The following is a 24,234-nucleotide window of genomic DNA, read 5'->3' on the forward strand; positions in this document are numbered from 1 at the left end:
ACAACAAACTACGTGTGCCTGACAATTACAGAGATGGACGGATGAAATTTTGCAATTCATAAATCTTATAAAAGTCACTATATTTGCCCAGTGATTATTTGTCCTTAACTCTACCCCACCTTACTTCTCCTCCTGTCCCAGAGAGATGCCACTTTGCAAGATTTCATGAGTAGCATGGTAAAGCCAATAATTTGGGGTGTTAGCTAACTGACAGAAATCCAAAGTAGGAGAAGCCAAGCTGAGCCAACGTGGTCTGTATGAGACAGAAGAAATGTCAACTACCATATTTTTCTAATAAATACAAGATACATTCATTTTCACACATATTTGCTACAGATGGAAATTTCATTTAATGATGGCTGGTTGTGGACCCCAGCCAAGGGTATATAAATACCAAGAAGACATCAATTTATGAGATGGGCTCCCTAATAAAGCAGCTACATAGAGAACCCAAGAACACCGCCATAGCTGGTTTCTAATGAAATATTTAATGATAATGATGACATCAAGTTGCTCTCATTGAACCAACATATGTTGTTATGGAACCATAATAAAAATTTTGCATCGTGAGAATTTCTGAGGGATTTAAGAATAAGAGCAATTCTTAACTGTTAGGAAAGTCCTGGGAGAGGAGAAAAAAGAAGGATAGGAAGATTTATTACTGATTTTCAATGTTGTGAAGTTAACTAAGTTTCAGTTATATCATGAGCGATAATCATTAGAAATCTTGAATTGATTTCCAATCTGTAGTGGATATGCTAGCTAAGAATTTTCCAAAGCTTTGTTGACTCTCAACACTGAGGCTTCTCAAGCCTCAGAGGCCTTCCCACCAGCAGAGGATGCTGTTTTTCCATGCATGGCATAACAACCCCCAACCACCTCCAATCCCAGTTCCACCAGGAAACAGTTCACACAGAGAAAAGATTCCTATTGGGCCATTTTGCAAGTGTGGTTTTGCATTTGAAACAAAGAGAAGAGACTCTTTCATTCAGCTCAAGTTAATGTAAATATTTTAGTGGTGATTTCTAAATCTATCATTTTTAAGGAAGTAAAAATATTGGAGTGGAGTGGAAATGAGCAAAACGCTGCTGTTTAAAATATAAGTATCAGTCACCGTTTTCTGTGATTTTATAGCTCCCCTTTAGTGCATCTGAAAACAATGCTTTTCAATTAGGAGAAAGTGCTTATCTAAATGATCAGATTTTTCCCGCCTGTGAATAATGAAGCCAAAGTAAAGGCTGTGGTTTTTAGGACAAATGAAAACAAGAAAGTCATTCAAATTAATAATAATTTAAGAAAACTAAAGGGGGAAATTTTTATCACGATGGGAAAATGAAAAATAAAAAGGAGAAGAAGATAGGATTTGCCGGGAAATAAGCAGAGATAAAACACAAAGCCCAAGAAAATGAGTATAATAAAAAGAAAAATAAGGAAAAAATAACTCATTCCTCTGAAAAGAAGAGCTTGTAAAAATACAAGCAGGATAAAATTAGACAGGGGCCCTTTCTTCCCCAGTAAGTAGCCTTTCACTCATTTTTCAAGCTTGTCTTGAGAGCCCCACGCACGCAGAGAACACTAGAGGTGCAAGGCATAAAGCTGAATGACACCCAGTTTCTGTTTATGATCATCTTGGGATCTAAAAGCAAAGATAAGCTATATAGAAACTATAATGGAAAGAAAAAAGTAATAAATGTCATGAGAAAAATAGGTATAAAGTATTATGACTGATAAGAAGAGAGAGGGCGTCACCCCTGTGTTGATGGATGAGTCAAGGAAGACTTCATAAAAGAAACAGGTTTTTCAGTTCGACCATTAAAGGATGAGTAGGATTTTTCAATAAGAGGATTTGGACATTCCTTATAAAGAAAAGAAATGACATGATTAAAGCTTCAGAGTTTGGAAAGTAATTTTTTCTTTAACTGCGAGTGTTTGAAGAAAGAAGAATGAGATACAAGACCAGTGAGAGGCTCTTAGAAATCCAATCACAAAGGTCCTTGCAAGTCAGGCTAAGAAGTGTGAACTTTATTTCTTAAGAAAAGGGGTTCTTAATATGGATTTGTGCATAATTTTCAAAGGATTCATGAAACTCCTTATGTATTTTTTGTAATTGAGTATTTTTTCTGGGAAAGATCCATAACACAAAACAATTCAGGGCATATAGAACACCCTTCCCATGGAGTATCTGTCCAACTCCCAAAGACCCCTCTTTATTTAGAGGCTGACCTTGAACACAAGGATATGGCCTCTAGTGGCCAGAGTTGTACAGTCTGACCTTGCTCCTATAGTCTCAGCTGAATGAAGCTGAGCAAACAACTGGCTCACTTAGGCCCAATCAGACCCCAAATGTGTACAGATTTGAACTGAGAGCCTAGGGTTGTGGGAATTCATTTACTTCAATAATAGAATTCTAGAGAAAATATTCTTGAATTCCTTATTCTGAGATACCTGTCACTAGTTTGATTTCTGCCCTTCGTGATGCTGGATTGTTCAAGCCTTTCTTGACTTTGTGAGAAACCACAGTATCCATCTAAATATTCTTTTTTTTCTCAGAGTAATTAGGCAGAGTCAATTTCTTTTGCTTATAACCAAAAGAATGATGACTGATACAGAAACTCTATTTCAAACACTGCAAAGAGACAGTGAGAAAGTATTAGAACATTTGCACAGGGGCATGACAGCTCCTAAAAATTATTTCAGAAATGTGGGAGTTATATTTACATTGCTTTTCTCTATCCCCAATTCTCAACATCAAATCAACACTATCTTTTACCCATTTTTCCTGCAGAAGCTGTCTAGTACTCTTTCCCACCACAGCTATCCTGGTTCAGGTCCTAATCATTTCTCTCCTAGACCATTGAAATGAGCTTCTAAATGGTCCCCCAACTCCAATCCATTCCCCACACTGCTGACAAGTGTCTTTTGCAACTCATGTAAGATTATGTGAATCTTCTCAAAAATCTTAACCCACACATTTCTAGTGAAAAAGTCTAAACTCTAGTCCAGCATTCAAAGCTCTTCAGAGTCTGGCCACAGTCTACATTTTCAACATTGTCTTGCACAGACAATACTCTTAAAGTCACCAAACTCCATATCGGATTTTATGACTCCAGGTCTCTATACATCCCACTCTCTATGTTTGAAATAACTTATTTCTTCTTATCCTGGTCACTCAACATAGATATCACTACCTTGTCCTTTTCTGTTACAACCAGGCAAAATTATCCCTTCTTCCTGTATATCCTTGTAGCAGATTTTATTACAATTCGGCCACATTATAGCACTCTGGGCACCTCTGCCTCCTCTACTATCCTATGAGCTGCTCAAGGGCATGTCTTATTTATCTTTATATTTGGGACCTAAAGCAATGCCTTCCAAGTGGGTACTTGATATATATTTAATGGACATGAAGAGAGAATTGATGGATGTAAGAATTAATGAAGGTGATAAAGAATACATATTCAAAGAGGTAAAGAGAGGATGTGATTATGTATTATGGCTAATCTCACAGCAGTTTGGGAAGGAAGGATTGGTCAAGAGTGTCCAAGTCTAGAGAGAAGTCAAGGGGAGGATCTTGGGTGGGGACAGGCTAACTCTGTCATGATCAGTAGAGAACAATTGCCTACCTGTCAGGTAGGCAATTGATAATGTAGAGAAGATATATTGATAACACAGAGAAGAGTGGCTGGAGATGTGAGAATGCTGATGTGTGGAGGAGATGGGGAAGAAGCAGAATCAGGGGAAACAGTTTACTTCTTTGGAAAGTAGGGAAATAAAATGAAGCTAACCAGAGGAACAGCATAATCCAGTGACGGAAGGAGAGCAATCAGAAAGGTCTTAGAGAAAAAGGCAGAAGTTGGAGGAGTCAGCATTGTCAAGGAAGAAAAGACCTCCTCCTTGAAACTGAAAACAGATATTGATACAGTGATTATTTTGGAAGAAAAATGAGATATATTAACTCCAAGAAAAAAAACAAATAGAACGAACTGGTCCCTGGTGTTGTCGCTTATCACTCAGTGGTACAAACAAAGAGTATTTCTGCTGCCTCCATCAAGAAATCTCCCCCAAGCAAAGTTCTTCCAATATAGAGCCAAGACAAAAGTAGAATAACTATAATTCTATAAAATGGGGGTACAGTTAGGACATAAAGACAGCAAAGATCACTTGAATTGTATCCGTTTCACATCAAGGGCACTCTTATAATCACATTTAGTTATACATGGGTAGGCTGTGGAAACAGCTGGGTAGACCTTAATTTAATTTAACTAATTGATTTATTGGTTTCATTAATTGCTGTCAAAGGATACAAATACTGTCCCCAAGGGCCACAGTTTAGTTGGTCATCACTACAGCTTCTAGAAAAGTAATTGGATTTTTTAGTTTAGCCCTCGAGGTCAGCTATCAAAGAGCTAGCAGGATTTCACAATATAGTGCCATAGAAAATAAAGACAGAGAACTACCTATTGATGTAAGCAGTGCCTCCTTCTTTCTCATTTTCCTCAGTGACAAGGTCTTTTTCCATTAGTCTTTTTAGATTCTTTTTTATCAGAGTAAATTACTTTTATTTCTTCCTTGAGCACTCTTTCTACTCTCCTTTTCTTTGGGCTTTATCTTTCATTTCTAACCTTGGCTTTTCTCTAATTATCATAGATGCCATCAAACCCTTTTATGTATAAATGGGGTACAAATCGATAATTGATAAAATTGTTAACTCAGAATGGTAAGCTGATTTTGGTTTTCCCTGTTAAATTTTAGTTTGGGGACATCTTACTCAAGCTCAGAACCCTAAGTTGTAGATGTTTTCCTTTCTTTTTTAAGTAAAATTTAATACCTACTCAAAATTTTTAATGAAAATTTTAAGTATTGAGAAGAAAATAAAAATAACTTTGAATCCCAAATTTATCTTTTGATATTTTTTCTATGCATATAGACAATGTTGAGTCTCAGTGAGAAAGAGCTGTATGTAAAACCTTCAAAGAATGTTTTACTACGTAACACGCCAAGGCATAAACAGCACTGTCAATCATGAAACAAAATCAGGGAGAAAAATCTTTCCTTCTCTCCTCCCTGTCTCCCTCCCTTCCTTCTTTCTCTTCCCAGATTTGGCATCTCAAGGATTCTAAAGAACCTGTGTCAATATCCAGTAAAAATCAGCAGTGTCAGGCACAGTAGCTAATATACCTGGGAAAGCATTAGCATCACTGGATGGGGAGCTAAAATGCAGGGAAAAGCAGAGAGAAAGAGACCCTGCAGTGTGCAGGAATACAGCTGCAGGTCAAGAGAAGTTGCTTATTCCTTCACACATGGGAGACATCCCCTGGAGACAGTTTTTAAAATGTCTGGTAGAAGATGGGCATTTTGGAAGTTCTCAAGTCCCACATCATACATGAAAATAAAATCAGCCAATGAAATTTGGGCCATGGACTCATTTACCTGCAAAGGATGTAGATCCCTGGGAAATTCAAGTGTAAGCCATCCTTAGATTTCAAGAGCATAATGAACTTGTGCCCTGTCTCACGATGTATATTCTCTCATTCTCCATACCCCTTCTATAATTAGTATATATCCCCACTACAAAATGCAGATCTCCTTTTAAATATGTAAATTTTGATTCCCAGATTCATTTAGGATCCATTTGTTCTGAGAACATGTATAAAAATTATCTTACACTGGAAGGATGGATGCAACAGTCTTCACTGTGATGAATGCAGGAGTGAAGAGGCTAAAGACAGAAGGGCGATCTCAAGATACCAATGGGAACTCACAGCCTAGAAGAAAGGTTTTACAAGAAAAACTCTGATGTCCAAAGAACTGTGAGAACCAGCAATGAGCATGATCAATTTAAATCTGCAGTTCTCAATTCTCCTATTTAATATGTGTTTCAGCACGCCTCTTATGGCATTTTACACTTGAGTAATTTCATTAGATGGATACTCTGGTGCCTTTGCCATGAAAACATGTTTTGTTGTAAGATTAGGGAGCTATTGAAATACTAAAGTTAAGTCTCAATAAAACAATAATAATAATACTTTAACTGCCTATAAGATCTTTTTTTTACTATATTGACATTCATGCTCAATTACAACACAATTTTTGCCTTCTACATTTTAAAGACCTTTAATATGCTTTTAACTTTTATGACTATGAATTGGTTTTGATGGTACATGTAAACTGTAAATATAGTAACTGCAGGTGACATTAATCTTACTTATGAACCAAATGATCTGAATGTGTAAAAATATAGCCCAAGAGAGTCAGAGTTAAAAGCCTTTGAAAACTGCCTCAATGTCTTCCAGCTAGTGAACTTTCATATCAGTGTCACTGTTCATATTATCTTGTCAGTTGGGGGTCTTTTTTTATACAAGACTTGTTAGGCAACGCCTGGTGAAAATATCAGTGTGGTAGGACCTCAAGTGGCTGTGTGGTTACCTAGACCCTCTGGGGCAATCAATCCTTTGAATAATAATTCTGAAAATTGACTCATGGACTCTTAGAACTGGAAGGGCTCTTAGAAATCATCAAACAGAGCCTGACTCCCTCAATCAGGACCTGCTTTTAGCTGCACAGCGAATTTGGCTCTACTCTCACTATTTCCCTTAGTTTTGCTTTCTCAGTTCCTCTTTCTGCTCCAAATTATAGCAGCAGTCCAAATATCGATCCCTATGATGCTTCCACATTTTATGTTCATTAAACTGTACAGTGACATTTCTATGGTGTAGCTCTTTTTACTTAATGTGAACGGTAGAAGCTACTAGAAGAGACACTGGACTAATTCTGAGGTGGTTTGCAGGAGGAGCTAAGGCTGCACAGCTGCCCACTGTGCCACAGCTCTCTCTAAAAACTGGACCCAATCAAGCTGTTAGTTAGAGATGCCAAATCATCAATCGTCTCCAACCTGAGAATTCTAACTCTCAGTCATTCCTCAAAACCCAGTTTAAATATCTCATCCCCCTTACTAAATAATATCAATAATTAATATCATTTCCCTGTCCCAACCTCTTTGCATACATCTCTATTGTAGTTAGAAGTTATCTCCCAGTGAGATTATGTAGTTTATTGAGAGAAGTGAGTCTCTCTTATCATTTTTGTATCTTCAGTGCCTGGAATAGAATAGCTGTTTAATAAATGTCTGAATGTAGAAGAAAATGTCAAAGAAAAACATAAAGAACATAGCATACTCTTTTTATTGAATATCAGGGAACATCAGAAATGGAATGTAGAAATATGTAAAATCTCTTCTTCTCTGTTTATGACCAGAAAAAGCCTATGAATATAGTCAGACAATCCTAACCAGTGGAGTAAATTCATTTCTGAAAATGAGGCAAGTTTACATTGCCTCTGTACCTCTGATAACTCTGGCCAATGTTATTTAAATTGTTTATTATCTGTTCAGATAATTCTCAATGCCACACATTCTCCCATAAAGATGGCCAATTGCATGCCTGCAATACATATATGAATTGTTTCAAAGTGCCAACACTTTCTTTTGTCAATACTCTATGCAGCACACAAAACTGTTATTGCAAATCATTTTATTAATGTCATTTAAAAAACAAATTAACTTTTGGAGCTGTTGTTTGTGGCATTGTGCTGCTGTTTCCCTCCCTTCAACATTCTGTACTGTAGTCTTCACAAAAGAACACTAGAGGGATCAGCTTCATATTTTTCAGAGGCCTTTGTGTCAACCAAGCCAAGTACAATTATGGCTCTTCCCAGAAGAAGGAAAGAATAATGTTGGCAATCGGGCGTTACCACCCAGAACCACAGAAAAAGCTGCAAATGTAACCAAAATGGCTTTCTCGGCCTTTATAAATCCAGAAACCTACGTGGCATTTTCTATGGCTAGAGGCAGCACTTTGGGAAATTACCTTTAGAAAACTGGTTAGAGGTCTACCAGAGCTTTGAAAAGAGCCTGCAACCTGGGGAGGGATTGAAGAAAGAAATAAGCAGACTTGTTGTTTAATAAAGCTGCCATTTTTTTTTTTTTTTTTTTTTTTTTTTTTTTTTTTTTTTTTACTTCCAAGGGACAAAATCAAGTAAATGTCAAATTTTTTCCCAGCTGGTAAGCACATTCAGATTTCAGACTAAAATGCCCCAAAAAGACTAGGGCTGACGATGAGAAAGAAAAACATGAATTCCTTCTTTTCAAAATAAGATAGAGAAAGAATTCAGTCACCTTTGGTCTAGACATTTTTCTCTTCACTTTGCCTAAACCATAGCCATGTATAAAGGCATACATTGATAAAATGGTATAATTTTGATGTTTTGGTGTTTCTGGACAAATAAGAGGGAACTAATCAAGCTAGCAATCCAAGTCTGTCAGAACAAACAAAGTAACTGAATCAGATAAAATTAATAATAATAACAGTAAAAACCTCTTGTTATAATGTCAGACAACACTGTAGCTTTAATTTGTCAATTTCAGAAAGACCTCTTTGGCTCCTAAACTTATTTGGTTAGTGAATTACCTCACTAGCTGATCCTCTCATCTCTCTCATCCCTGTGGTCTTTCCTAATTAAAATGAAAACCACATTGCTCTAATTATTTGTTCATACCATTTCTCTTCTCAAAACCTTGCAGTAGCTTTTAATTGCAGCAAAACCTGGAATTCAATTTAAAATCAATACTGGGGCTCTAAGTCCATGCCTCCAATATTCTCCTGCCTCTGACCCAATCGCTGGCCTTTACTCTGCACTGCCAGGGCTTTCACTTCAGGCAGTCAATCTGCTTGACTCCAATAACATCCTGACATGATTCCCCCTTTTCTTGATTGTATCTTTCTCTTCTCCAATAAATAAACACTCAGCCAGAGCACAGCTGCAATGGCCTATTTTTGTTGGCCATGCTGGATTGTCGTTTACAGGATTTGATGTGCAATATGTCTTGTCCTGTTTCTTCTGAAATCATAAACTTCATGCTTGTTGATGCCTTGATTAGTCCATAGCTCTAGTATAGCACTGGGGGCTCCATAAAAGTGGTCAACGCTGGAGAAGATCAGCAAGGAAGCTCAAATCTTCATCTTTATAAGCTAAGAGTGTCATATACATGCAAAAACTTCAGGAAAAGAGGTGCGGTTCCCTTCAGCCATCCCCTTTCATCTCTCACCCCTGACTTGTTCCCTCCCTGTTCTGTAAAAAATAGAAAAAGAACCTTGGCTGTCCTCTATGGTGGAACTTTCCAGCAATGGTCTTCCATAAAAGGGATGGGTCTTGTTTCAGCACCAAGGAATCTGCCTCTAACAGTTTGGGCTGGGTGGTGGAGACTTTTTTTTTTTTTTTTTTTTTTTTTTTTTTTGCTTTTAGACAACGTGGAAGTGTCTGGAATGGTGTCTCCAGTTCCAGCCATCATAGGAATTACTCAGTGTTTCAGGGCCCTGAGCCAGTAACCACCTCCCAGCCAGCTCTGCCACGTTAGCTTCGAAAGGGAGGTGAGTGAGCTCTGAGTTCAGAGAGGCCAGAGTGATGGAGTCTCCTGGCTGAGAAACCCTCCACAGGATCGATAGCAATTCTCACAGGGAAAAAAAGCACCCCATTCTAGTTCCTACTCCCTACCCTTACAGAATTGTAGAAAGTGAGAGTGAGTTGTTCAGATCTCACTCCCATCCGGCTCCTTAAAGTATTAGGGACCAGGAAACTAAGCAGTGGTGCAGCCCACCCATCCAAGAAACCTGACCCAGGGCTGCCTGATGGGGCTCCTTTTCTAATTTGACAGTCAAATGGGGAGACTTTTGGAGGGATGCTTTTACAAATTTCCTTCAGAGATGGATACTTTATTCTAATAATTCCACCTAAAGGGACTGCCTTTGCTAATTCTCTCCAAGGAGCTATATAGAAGGGGCACAGCTGAATTGACCTTTCTCAGTAAAGTGAATCTTCACACACCTATATGATAAACTCTTTTCTTTTTAATTTTTGGAGGTGGCATGCTTGTCCCCAGCTCCAGTGTTTCTGCATCTCCTCTGCAGCTACCAGAGTGGTAGATATTCGCTAACGTCACAGATTCCCTGACCTGGAGCTGAAGAACTTGAGCCAAATGCTCATCCATGAGTTTGACTTTCTAAAGAAATTAAGCATGAAGAACAAGGTAGGAGGCTTCTTCTGGCTGTCTAGGTTCTGCCAAAAAATGGGTATCTCTGGTTCCCGGAAATCTGACAATCTAACTAGACACCTTGCTCCAACCAGATTTATTGATTCATGTTAAGAGCTACTCCCTAACCAGGAGGTTGTAATGTCCTTCCTACTCTCTTACTCCTCTCTCTCTCTCTCTACTGTGAAGGTTTGAATCTTGTGTCTAACATTTATGAATTAGACATGTTATTTAATGCCACTGAACATTAGTGAATTCATCTATAAAATGGAGTAGAATGTATATAAAGCCTCTCCCCTTCCCCTGCCCATAGCCCATCCCACTTTCTAATACTTTAATGTGGGTGTTCCACTTAGTTGTCTATTCAAATGTCAAATCACTGTTCTGGTCATGGTGTAATCTTCCTACCAGCAGGGACCTGATCTGTCTTGTTCTTTCTCTTTAATACCTAAAAAAGTGCTTGGGACAATAAATGTTGGTGGAATTAATGAATGTCAGGAAAACTCACTTCATCTCCAGTCTTCCTTCTGCCATTAGCAAGCTGTAAGCAACCTTCACAAACTCATCTGAGCTGCTTTGGCTACAGTTTCTCCACGTGTAAAACAAGATGTTTGCAGTACAAAGTCTTTGGTTCTCTAAGACATGCTTTCTCTGTTAGGAGATTATTATGACCTTCAGTTCTTTTCTCTGCTCAGCTTTCATCATTTCAGGCACATTTCACATCCAAAAGGCATCCATGGTGATGCAGAACGCAAGCTCCCAAACGAGACAGCTGTGATCTGTATCCCAGCCCTCCACCATCTAGCTCCGGGTTTGGGGCAAACTTCTTAAACTTGCTGGGCCCGTTTCACTGTCCGAGCTGTTGGGATGTATAAGTGACTAAATTCAGGTAAAGAAACAGAAAAGTGTGTGACAAACAGTAGGCAGTCAATAAAAGTTCACTATATGACAGTCTTTCCTTCCTATATTTTGAGTTTAAATAAATTACAGTGGCTGCCATTTGGGACTTTGAATGGCATTGCAGTTTTTATTTCAAACTTTTCTCTCTTTGATCAATGGTAGTCTAAATTCTACATATAGCAATCTAAGTGGGTATCAAGTATAAGGATAATAGAAAATATCTTGGATACAGTGTCCATGCTATATGTCAAGAATATTATTACTCATAGCAGCTTTTTAAAAATTGTAGTGTAGTATGTGTCCTTATGTTAATCTTAAACCACAACTTAAAGAACTTCAACCAGTCTCAGCCCTTCCTGCCCTCCATGCATTTATCTTCATGATGAAGCATTTAATTTCTCCACATTTAAGATCAGTTTTATTATTTTTCTTTATTAAAGATATTAGGAATGAAGAAACATTGGCAAAATTATGTTGCTTGTTCTTAATTTTTTTACTGTTACTATTATTAATCTTGTTCCGGCCATGGTACTGGAGTACAATATTTCCTTTTGTGGAACATGGTCATTTTGCTATTCCAAACAAAGTTTGTGAAGATTGAAGTTGGAAGGGTTGTGAACTATGAATAACCCACAGAGTCCTAAACGGTTGTTACATTATTATTTTTCTCACAATTATCCTACGAACAAAACACACAGATTTATTTGGAAAGGCTCGGAACAATGAAATAAATACAGTACTGATTTCAAATGCAAATGTCACGTCATTTCTAAATGAGTCAACCTTCAAAAGACAATGAAAAATCAACCAGAAAATTTCTGCATGTCAAAGAGTTTTAAAGGTGATAGCTAGTAAATTGAAGTACACATCAAAGTTTCTCCAATAAAAATGTTAAATATAAGTTACTTCTTCATACATATCTAAAACCTGTCAAGTACAGGGGAAAATAATCTGTCCCACCCCCACCCATAAACTGAACAGATCACAGAAATAACTGACATCTTTCCACTTCCGAGGAGTGGCCGCAGGTTAGTGACAGTATAATAGTTCCTGTGTGGGAGTGTCCCTGAGTTCTAGCTCCTCCAACGCGAATCATGGCAGTGGCAGTATGTCCAAATCCTGGTAGCAATGCCCAGGATGCATGCAGTCAGAATGGCAAGTGCAAAAGGCATTTCTGGGTCTGTCAAGGCCCTAGGCTGCTGGGTAACTTAGGGGTCATCTCAGCAAGAAAGGACAAGAAAGGATTTATAAGTATACGTACACACTCCCTGGAAATGCATCTAGAGTAGGATTCTCTAACACAGTGGACTTCCTGCAGCCAGGAAAGCAGAGTCTTGGGCTTCAAGATGTGGGTGTTCAAGTTAATGACAACACCTGTTCTCACCAGCTGGTGAAACCCGAAGAGCCCCCCCCGCCCCATCAAGGTTACAAGTGTCTTACATATTTTGAAGAGAGATTGATGCTACCTGTTGTTAATTTATGAGGTGAGTGGGTTGAAAATTAAGGAGGCGGAAAAAATTGTGACATGCAAATGATTTTCCTCCCCCTATGGATCAGAACTTTAATCACACAATAAATATTCTTGTTCTCCATGTGGATGATGCAGGTGACCTCAATTTCACAAAGGCTTGTAAAATCCAGTATGTGTTTCTCTGTTCTGTACAGGGAAATTTGAGTAAACGATTGACTTTTCACTGAAATTTAGGTTTCCTAATGACCCCCACATAAATAATGCAGCTAGAAATTACTGAGGACTAGCCCAGTCGCTTGGTGGCTAGCACTTTCCCCTCCCTTCAGCGGTATCCCTGCATTGTGCCTTTAAGGCAGCAGGGGCTCACTAGCTCCTCGGGCTGAACTCTGCCCTCCCTGGGCAGTGACTCACACTCTGCAGGCTCAGACAAATGGAATCTCCCCCTGTGAGAGCCCCGCAGCCTTCCACTGTGAAAAGTCATCAGAGTGCCTGAAGGGAATATTTCCCCCACTTCCAACCTCTAAGCTCTGAGGCCACAAGTGTTTTTCACTGAGAGGGCCAGAATGTTCTAAAAGCCTGTGGAAATTAAAAGCGTAATTCATGACACAGCAAAACTTTTTCTTCCCCTCATCATCTAAGACCACCTACGGAAAAGAGAGAAATGGGCTAATGCCAGATTGAGGCCTGGAGGAGAAGCCCCAGTCAACTCTCTTTTCAGTCCTTCCACAGCACAGACCAAACACACACACACATACACACGTGCATGCACACACATCCATACTATACATCATCGTATTGTTGTCTCAGGTTTGGGGAAAACGAAATGTTTCAAGACGGATGAGAAGGGAAATTGTGTGAGGAACTGCAGCTCTCCTCCAAAAATGTGTGTGTGTGTGTGTGTGTGTGTGTGTGTGTGAGAGAGAGAGAGAGAGGAGGAGGAGAAGGAGGAGGAGGAAGCAGAGGAAGAGAGGGAGGAATGGGGAAGAGGGACAGAGATAGGGGGCGTGGAGGGAGAGCCAGACAATGAAGTAAAAGAACAATCAAAACAAAGTTCCTTCTCCCTCCCCCAGTTCCAGATTTTTGGGCAGCTTCCAAACTTGCTAACTTTCCCAAGGACAAGTTTTAAAGAAATGTTCAAAAAGCCAACAAAACTAAATGTAGATACATTTGAAACTTCTTAGATAACAGTTACAGACAGCAGTAGCAATCCAACTCTAAAACTGGGCCATTGAAAAGGAGGAGGAGGAGTCTGTGTCCCTGACTGCCACACTTGAAAAGAACTCTAGCTCTGAGGAGTTGATCCGTCTTCCCAATCCCTCATCCACCCAAGCCCAAAAACTCAGACTTTTCAATGGAATCCACCATCCTATGCTTACACTGGTGTGGGAAAACCATCACATACTTTTATTTCTAAATGTTTCTGTTCTGTTTGTTTAAATATGCATAATGTATCAGAAAGAAATGGAAAAAAGGGAGTAGCCCGTTTAAATACAAAGAAACGGTGTTAATGAAAACTAAGTGAAGCATAATCTTAATTTATACCCCAAATCTAGTATGACATGAATTGATAGATTAGTTACATAAGTAAAAAGTTTTCCTGAAAGCAGAAATTAAAGTTTAGTTGTTTTGCTTCATAACAGTTTAGTGCAATACAAACTTGTAAACTGACATTGATATTTACTTGGTTCATGTTCTGTTACCTATTTTAAGGTTGAAACACTAAGACAACAAAGATCTGCTAATAAGTTATTCTTAATTAAAAGACGCAATCTAAGAAGTAACTTTTAACAACTTTCTAGTTTTTTTTATAACAGTATAAACTTCTTCAGTTAATCTTGTGAACCTTGCAACAAATTTACCCACAGATGAAAGTATTAGATAATATGAAAAGATTCAGAAGCCATTGCAATGTACTATTGATTTCCTTTCCCTCCTGAGGATATTTCCAAGGGTTTGCTTTCTCCAACCAACTCTTTAACCTGGGAGTCAGCACTTAGTGATCTGGTTACAACCTTTCTTGTTTGTGTTTGTTTTTTTCTCATACTTAAACGTTCTTATGAACTTGGAGCCAGCTAAATCCATCTATTTACTTCCCATAACTTCTCTCATGCTATGTTCCTCTTTCTGAAATGACTCCCTACTCCCCCACCCTACTCATTCTCTAAAAGCTAGCAAATAATGATATCTGCATAAGTTCCTTCATCTGAATTTTCTTATATAGATGGCCTTGCCAATGTCTGACCTCCATTGTGACTGCTTGTATTTCTTATGTCCCTCAGTGGGGACAGTTTCCTGTCCTTTTCATTACCATATCCCCCAACTATATCTAGTATGGTCCCATGTTTTAAAATGCACCATCCCCCACCTCCAAAATAAGCAAGACAGAAAGCACCAGAGCAAACATTTTAAATGTTTATTCCCAATCATCTGCTAACATCATTTAGCAGATGAAGTTTCCCTTAGCATATACAAATATACAGTGTAAACAAAGCAAAATGTCAGGCCTGAATTACACAGAGCCGTCAAGTAAAAGGAGCAACTTGAATAATTATATCAAGCCAGAATCCCAGAAATCCTCTTCACCCTGGGTCTCTAGATCACTACCACTTGCAAGTCACCTTGCAACTCTGGTGACGCGCCTTGGAAAATTGAATTGACCAAGTATGCCCATTTGTCTGATTTGGTTTGCTTAGTCAATATAAAACAGGTTTACTACAAAGACCAAAAATGTTTCTGTCCATTCCTCTAAAAATCCTAGACCTTAATCTATTTTCATCGGATCAGCTACTGGGGATCTTTATTTTCCAGAGTCTTCCATTTGGCTTAGGAAACACTCCACTAAGTTGCCTAAAGGTGGAAATTAATTTACTCACAGGAACTGAACCGTTTTTCCCTTAATTAAACATTGCATTCTCAACTCCTTTATATGCTTTTCAGAAGAAAGAAGACAAAACAAAACAAAAACCCTGCATTTGATGAAAGGGTTGAGGACTTTTATGAAACATTTCAACTGATTTGTCAGAAGGCAATATGCAGTACAGCTGCTCTCTACCCCTGAAGCTGGCCTCTCAGATTTCTTCTAGCGTCTTTCTTCCAGCCTCTCTCCCAGGCTTTACGCATACTTTCCGTCTCGGTTATTGCTCTTTCTTGCTTCCTCTCTGCCTGCACCCTTTCCCTCCCAGCTCCTCATTCATGTGTCCAAGAGGAGGAGGCAGGCATGCAACGGGGAGCACAGTCACTCTGGCACACACGTGTATTTAATGGACATGGGAAGAATTCACTAATACTCAAAAGCAACCAAAGTGTTAAAAGAGAGAGGGAGAAAGAGAGACAGAGAGATAAACATATTTTCCAAACAACTTAAAATGGCAATGCAAATTATCCTGCCCTTTATGAGATTAAAAAAAAAAGTACACTGCTTGGGGAAAATAACACACTCCTCAGAAGCTCCTACCAGATATAAATCAATGTATTCGGAAGTGTAGATTTTTCTGCATAATATTCAGAATTTGGAGTTCAATGCTGCATTCCTAACCAAAACAGCCATCAAGTCCAAGAGAAATGTACTAAAAATCAGAACATTTCATGAATTAAGAGATTCTTCCTCATCAGTATTAACATGTTTGTGTTCTTTCTCAGGAGAAAACTAAGAAAACAAAGACAATCCTCAACTTTCAAAAGTGAAAAAATAAAATGCTTAATCTAGAAATATAAGTGAGTCCCTTTGGATCAAAGTAGAAAGGCCTGGGGTCAGAATGAAGTGATGATGGCCTCCCCTGAGAGTTTGTAGGTCTCACTAGTTCCCACAAGTATCAAGGGAATCACAGAGCTGGTATCCAAAGCCGAAGAACAGAGCCAGGAAACTAGTCTGGTGTCTTCTTCACAAAATGCAATCCATCTATTTATCCATCTATCTTCCATGCTTTTATGTACTCATTCAACTCAATATGTACCTTTTAGGCACTTTCTCAAGACATGGCAAAGAACAAAATGAAAACAAAGGCCCTGTCCTCTTCAACCTTACCTTCTAGTAGGGGAAGAAAAACAAGGAAAAAATAAACAAGTAGATAGATGGTCTGGCAGATGTTGATCAATATTAAGAGGTTGCAAGCAGTTGCTCCTCTGTGTAGATTGGTCAAAGAGACCTCTCGGAGATGACATTTGAGCAGAGACCTAAAAGGAGTAAGTGAGTCAGTCATGTGGGTAACTGGGAGGACTATCTCAGGAGAAGGAAACAGCAAGTGCAAAGGCCCTGAGGTGTGTCTAGTATGTTTCAGAAACAGCAAGGCACCAATGAGATTAGAGCAGAATGAGTGAGGGGAGGAGTAGCATAAGGTCAGAAAAGTCAAAGGGAAGACTCCACATCTTGCAGAGGCCTACGAGTGATTGAATTGACTCTGGGCTTCAATCTACATGACATAGGAAAGTTTTGGAAGGCTTTGAGCAAAGAACTGACATGACCAAAAAACATTTTCAAAGGATCATCTGGCTGCTGTGTATAAGATAGACTAAAACAGTGGTGGCAAAAGTGGTAAGCAGGTCAGGAGCAGTGACTCATGGCTGTAATCCTAACACTCTGGGAGGCTGAGGCAGGAGGATCACTTGAGCTCAGGATTTCAAGGCCCGCCTGGGCAATGTGGTGAAACCCTGTCTCTATAAAAAAATACAAAAATTAGCTGGGCATGGTAGCACATGCCTGTAGTCCCAGCTATGGGGGAGGCTAAAGTGGGAGGATGGTTTGAGCCTGGGAGGTCAAGGCCACAGCCAGCCATGATCATGTCACTGCACTCCAGCCTGGACAACAAAGCGAGACCCTGTCTCAAAAAAAAAAAACTGGTAAGAAGTAGTGAGATTCTCGATGATGTACCTTCAAGACAGAGCTGCCAGGATTCAATCAATAGAATGATGCAGAGAATGGAAAGGGCGGGGGCAGTAGTGAGAGAAAAAAAGAAAGAAAAATGATTCCAAAGTTTGTGGTCTGAACAACAGGAAAGATAGAGTTACTATTCGTTATCACGGAGTCAGAAGACAATACAATGGAATCAAGAAAGGGGCTTCTTTCCTTCTTTCTATCTCTTTTTTAAATGTGAAAACTAAACCATGACTGAATGCTGGTGGGAATGATACAATTGAGAAAGAAAAAATATATGATGCTAAAGAATGAGGAAACAACTGCTAGCATGATGTCCTTGAGTAGGGGAGAGGGCACAGGACTGGTCTTCCTTGACAAGCATGGTGAGCTCATCTATGGTAACAGGAGGGAAGGTAGACCTATGGATGCATTATTAGTAGAGGTGTTGGTGGTAGCTTGGGGGAATTTTCTTTCATTTCTCTATATTTTCTCAGATCTTCAACTGAGAGTTAGATAGGAGATGCTTCCCATTATTCTTCACACATTGCCCCTGGCCCAGTGAATACCTGTACATAATAGTCCAAACCCTTCCCTGTGCCCTCTGGAATAGCTTATCCATAATCAGCAAGCCCTCCCCCTGCCAGTTACTCAGGATTTTCTTTCAGCCCACACCTAGCTTTCTCCCCTTGGATCTACATTGCTGGGACTGGAAAATTGCAAACGTCTTTTCTCAGAACCCCTATCAACTGCTTCCTTCTGCCAATAGAAGACAATGGTAGGAGATCAGAAGGTGAGAGAGAGGGGTCAGTTTCCTGCTTCTGGTTGTAGGCAATTGTACTGAAAGCAAGAGTCAGAATTCTGGACTCCAGCAGCCCATCCAGGGCAGCACATTGTTAGTGGTTCTAGCCCTGGCAAAGATGGGTCCAGGACTGGCTATGACAGTTTCCTCAGCAGCATAGTATAATAGCAAGGGCTGGTTTATGGGCATGAGCACCTTCCAATCACTGAGAATCCACCCTTCCCTTTATAATTCTTCAGCCGTTTCAGTTCTCACCTTTTGATCTTCCAGTCCTGCCAAAATCTTTGTAACCAATGTCTTGAATTAAATTCCCATGGTATGAAAGACTTGGAATCATTCCCATCTTCTTGACCACCAGTCCCTGATTGATACACTCAGTACACTCAACCCCCTTTTCAAGGGTTTCCTCCTCCTTCCTGCATTAATTAAAATGTATCACCTGGTCAATGCAACACACTCCTGGGTCATTGTCTATCTCAGGTTTCAACTATTCTAGGGCCAGGAGCTAATGTTAATGCTCTCCTGTGTGTTTTGTTTTGTTTTGTTTTGTTTTGTTTTGAGACACAGCCTTGCTCTGTCGCCCAGGCTGGAGTGCAGTGGCGCCATCTCAGCTCACGGCAAGCTCTGCCTCCCGGGTTCACAACATTCTCCTGCCTCAGCCTCCCCAGTAGCTGGGACTACAGGCGCTCGCCACCACGCCCGGCTAATTTTTTGTATTTTTAGTAGAGAGGGGGTTTCACCACATTGTCCAGGATGGTCTCCATCTCTTGACCTCGTGATCCACTCGCCTCGGCCTCCCAAAGTGCTGGGATTATAGGCATGAGCCACTGCACCCGGCCCGATACTCCCTGTTACTTCAATATTCTTCCAACCTGTCTTCTCAAATACTGCTCATCAGACCCATTCCATTTGGCTTTACTACTCTTTAACCATCCCACTCGCACCCAAGCCACCACTTTGTTATTCCCTCTCTTTAGCCAAAGGCTTTGGCATCCAGCTCCCAACTTGGTTACTACTAAAGTCCTGTCAAAAGGCTGAATGAAACCAATATCTTCACAGATAACCCTCTGACTCACCCGACATCCGGAGCCTTCAATTTTTTTACCTCCTCCAGGTTCTTCTTCATTCCAATGTAGTCCCTCATTCATGTCATCTCCTCTATTTCACCTGTTCCCACGAACAAAATCATTAATTCTTGCATCACCTTCTTATAATATCTTCTATTTTTAGTGTAGTTGATTGGGTACCCCTTGGCCTTTATTCAACCTTATCTGCACTTCCAATGCATTGATCCCTCTATTTTCTCTTAATCAACGGTTTCTTTCTTTCCCTCATTTCCCTCCTGAGATAACCTAATTGCATGACTCATTGTTTCAGTAGCCCTCTTGTCAATTATCTTAACTCTCTTGCTATACTATCTTTAGTTACATGAGTCCAGCAAAGCCCCAATCCTGGGTTATCCAGCTCTTTCTCCATGCCTGCACCTGAGTAGCTAAACATAGTTGTGTGTGGGTGGGGGCATGGAGGATCACATAAAATGGCAGTTTGGTAAATTCCTTTGTAATTTCAAAAGCCCAATATCAAGCAGGCTCTGAGCCTAACCAGTTCTTAATACTTATCTCTGGTCTATACTTTCTCACTTTCTCCAATAACTATTTCAGAAAAAAAAAAAATTTTAATTGTCCTTAAATCTTTAACTCATCCTGCAGCCCCTTTTCTCTCAGCACATGGTGATCTCACACATTAATTCACAGAGAAAATACATGCTATAATATGGGCTCTCCTCAACTTCTCAATAGCAAATGCACAAACTCATCTATATCTGCCCATCTTTCTTTTTTCCTTCCTTCCTGTTACAATAAAGGAGCTATCCCACACTTATTTTAGGCAAATCTCTCCACTTTTACTTTAATTCTATTTCTTCAGAAGTTATCAGAAACTTGTCACTTTTTATTAACACTGCTCTCTGCTTTTCACCCAGAATCTTCCCAGCAGCTTTTTTTTAATGTCATAAAATTTATAGAAAATAAATTTAACCAGTTTGAAATGTATAATTCAGTGGCATTTATTACATTTATGATGCTGGGCAACCATCACCTCCACCTAGTTTCATGAAAAACATTTTTATCACCCAAAAGGAAACCCCAGATTCATTAAGCAATCATTCCCCTCTAACTTCCCCACAGCTTCTAGCAGCCACTAATCTGCTTTCTGTCCCCGTAAATTTACCTATTCTGGATATGTCATATAACTGGAATCCTGCAATATGTGACCTTTTATGTCTGGCTTCTTTCACTTAGCATATTCTCAAGGTCCACTCATGTTGTAGCATGTATCGATACTTCACTCTTTTTTTTTTTTTTTTTTTTGAGACAGAGTCTCACTCTGTTGCCCAGGCTGGAGTGCAGTGGTGCAATCTCAGCTCACTACAACCTCCGCCTCCCAGGTTCAAGTGATTCTCCTGCCTCAGCCTCCTGAGTAGCTGGGACTACAGGCACACACCACCACGCCTGGCTAATTTTTGTGTTTTTAGTAGAGACAGGGTTTCACCATGTTGGCCAGGCTGGTCTCAAACTCCTGACCTCAGACGATCCATCCACCTTGTCCTCCCAAAAAGCTGGGATTACAGGCATGAGCCACTGCACCCAGCCCACTTCATTCATTTTTTATGACTGAATACTATTCATTGTATGGATATACCACATTTTATTTGCTCATCAGCTAAAGGACATTTGGGTTGTTTCCCAATCAAGTTGAGAAGTCAAAGAGCAAACAAAAAAACTAAAGCAGAAAGGGCTAGTTCCCCAGGTAGTGACACATACATACTTAATCTGGAGCCCAAATTCAGGAACAAACAACACTGAAGAGTCAGAGGTTTCATTTGAGCAGATGAGCCAGGGTCTAGGTCTTGAAAGAAGAGTGAGAAGAAAGAACCAAGAAGAGTAAAAGGAAATTCAGGCAGTAGGGAATGGAGAAGCAAAGCTTTGATGTTTGGAAACTAACAAGGAGTTTTTTAATCACTAGAATTGCACTTGTCATTAAGTTCTGCAGATTATGATATAAGAGTTCTTGAAGCTAAAGGGGGTTAAGCTCAAATGTAGTTAATGACAGAGTAAAATTAAATAGATGATAGAACTGTGTTTCTTAAAATTCACTTAAGTAATTAAAAGATTTTATTTGTTATTTAGTTTACGGTCTTAAAAAATCAAGTATTTTAAATTTAAAAATTCAGTTAGAAATATTTAAACAATTTTAATTAATTAGGTTTTGAAGATCTGCTTGAAAGTGATTGCTGAGATATGCTTTTCTAAGTTGAATGTAAACGACAGAGGAAAAAATATATCTGTAATAAGTCAAATATTAATTTGAAAATCCAAAAGAATCACAAGTAGTCTTTTCTGCACATAAAGCCTGCCCTCAAAGACACCAGAAAAACATTATGTTGTTAAGCATGCATTTATGAAAGAGTGTTAAAATAATGAGTTCTAAGTATTTGGGGCTTTTTTTGTGTAAGTAAAGTGAGTTTATTGGAAGCTTTGGAGCAATAGAATGTCATTATCACATTTTTATCTCACAAGATAATTCTGATGGCAGTCAAATGTCCTTTCCCCACTTTTCTGCCAGGTGACACCCTACTCAATTCCTCAGGCACTAACTTCAACCACACCTCCTCCAAGAAATCCAAACCCACACGCAATCAATCCCAGGCAGAATTAAGAGCTTCTTCTCTGTACACTGTTGCACTTTAACACATCCTGTATAATGATCATTTCATTTCAATGAGGTCTTTTGGGTTCTGTCTCCCAGTAAGCCATGAAGCTAGACCATCATACTCATTTTTAGATTTTTTTGTTTGTGTTTAACATGGAACCATATTTCAAGTGGATGGAATCTAATTGAAATGCAAAGCCTAGGACTGTATTCTGAATTCAGTACAATTCCACTGAAGTGCAGATATCATATGACACCCTACCTAAGAAAGGGCAATCTCCTTTTTCCTCTTGAATTTTGATTGCAATTATAAGTAAATAGCAAGTCATAATTATTAATTCTTTTTATCCAAGATACATTTAGCACCACAGAAAAAGAACTGGCTCTTCTAGCATTTCCTATCAACAGGTTTTCAGCTGTGTACTCTCTTGCAAATGATTACACATTCACAGGAAAGAAATGTATTTAGGTTGGAAAAAGTCCCAGAAGGCCCATAGGGTGGGCATTTGATTCCTTGATAAAAAGCCAAGCCCCACTGTCTGGAAAGGAGGAAATTAGAAAAGGGGGAAAGAACCATTTGCTTCAGGGCCTAAAATAACACCAATTTCAGCACGAACTATGAGAAGCAAGATAGCAGAATTAAACAGTAGAGAAAAATTGCCGTCTAAGACTTCTTCAGCTACAAAATAACTTAGAAAATAATTTCAAAATAATTTCCCAATACACAACAATATTTTCAGCAAGAATGTATCGAAAGGCAATTTGGCAAGATGTTTTGGAGGACTTCAACACAAGAAAAGATGAATTTTTACATTAAGAAGAGATGAATAAATATTAATGTAACAACAAAAACTATTGATGTACCTTTCAATTCTGAGATTGTATTTCTGTATGTGAGTTATTTCCTTTTGTGCATGTGTACGTGTCTCTTCTCACCCGACCTCTCTCACTCTCTTAATTATACTGTAAAAATGAAGCCAGCAGGAACTGCTTCTTAACTGTTAATCATTATCCGCCCTGGCTGTTGTAATTTTTTTTTCTTTTCTTATGGAGAAATTTTTCTTTCCATTGCCTATACTTCTCTCCAGCACATTAATTATCTTTCCTGTGACAAGCCCCTAATCCATTTTTGTTCTGTGAAATCTGTAGCACTTAATGAAGATTATTCTCACTTTGTAAAGGCTTTAGAAGGGACTTTTCAGATCCTGTCTAAATGAGGGCCTCTTAAGTCATATGATGAGCTTAGATTGGAGCCCTGGTCTCTCAGATTTGATTAGCAGGTCCCGATGGCTTGCTACTACTTTGCTCAGCTCTGTGATTTTAGCAAGAAAAAAAGCAAAAATGAAAAACAGGAGTAGCTATCTGGATAATAGCAGGAACAAGTCGGAGAGGAGAACATTCACCTGCCATATGCACTATAACTGAATATAGTCATTAGCTACAGATGCCTGGTAATTTGAAATGGGGACCTTTATGCCTCTTATCTTGGGTAGTCTCAGACTTGAGACCAGTATGTGTAAATAAGAGCCTCTTCATCTTCCACTGGGGCTTAGAATTAGTAATTCTAGCTTGTGGTTCTCCCTTCCTGTATCTTCGTGACCTTTCTGCCTTTTAAACAATCAGCACTTCATGATTATGCTTATTTTTAGGTCTGCTTTCACTATTCTCCCCCAGGAAGAGAAAAATATATAATGCATTAAATCCCAGTTCCAGGAAAACAGCATCCAGGTCTAAAAAGCAGATGTCATTGTGACTATCACTAACAGAACTTCAATGACATGTTTTCCATCTTCTCTCACATTTGAGGGGTATGCCATTACCAGCCTTATGCTGTTGGAAACATACACACCTTACCAGATGTTAATTAGACTTGGGCTTCTAATATTCCAATATTCCCCAAAATTAGTGATAAACACACACTCAGGGATTTTAACTCAGAACTACACATCGGGCAACTTATGGACCACCTGTGGCTGAAATAGTGAAGTTAATGGCTGGGAAAAAGATGTCATGATTTTGAAATAAATCTAAAGAATAGAAAGTAAGAAATGATAGTTTTCTTCAGTAACTGTGATTAAACTCACTTCTGCTTCTTCAGATCAGATGAGAAAGAAATTATAACAACAAGAATAACAATAACAATACCTATTGAGAATGTACCACGGGATTTCTTTAATTGTACCAAGGGATCTCTTTCATTAATTTGTTATAACAAATCTACAGGAAAAATATTTTTTTGTTAATGTTTCCATGTTACATTTATATAAATTTAGGAAATAGAACAATTGAGACTCCAAGCCGAGATTTTGTTAGGTCAGAGCCTGCGCTCTTAATCACTAACTTTTTCACCGCAGGGCCACCAGACCCCAGGTAGAACTCTGCCCACATTCCTCCTTCCAAGCTACACCTAAGCCTAG

The 24,234-nt window shown here is 39.1% G+C and overlaps 1 long non-coding RNA gene across 1 annotated transcript in view; it reads right to left on the reverse strand.

Moving 5' to 3' along the window:
* The window catches only part of LOC134730710 (uncharacterized), a 111,937-nt gene that overhangs the window by 11,815 nt on the left and 75,888 nt on the right, over window positions 1-24,234 (reverse strand). The window contains exon 5 of the long non-coding RNA XR_010112627.1: window positions 19,183-19,273. This is a non-coding gene — a long non-coding RNA (uncharacterized LOC134730710). The remainder of the gene's footprint in view (window positions 1-19,182; window positions 19,274-24,234) is intronic.

The sequence above is a fragment of the Pan paniscus genome, chromosome 6, assembly GCF_029289425.2.
Source record: "Pan paniscus chromosome 6, NHGRI_mPanPan1-v2.0_pri, whole genome shotgun sequence".
Lineage (NCBI taxonomy): Eukaryota > Metazoa > Chordata > Mammalia > Primates > Hominidae > Pan > Pan paniscus.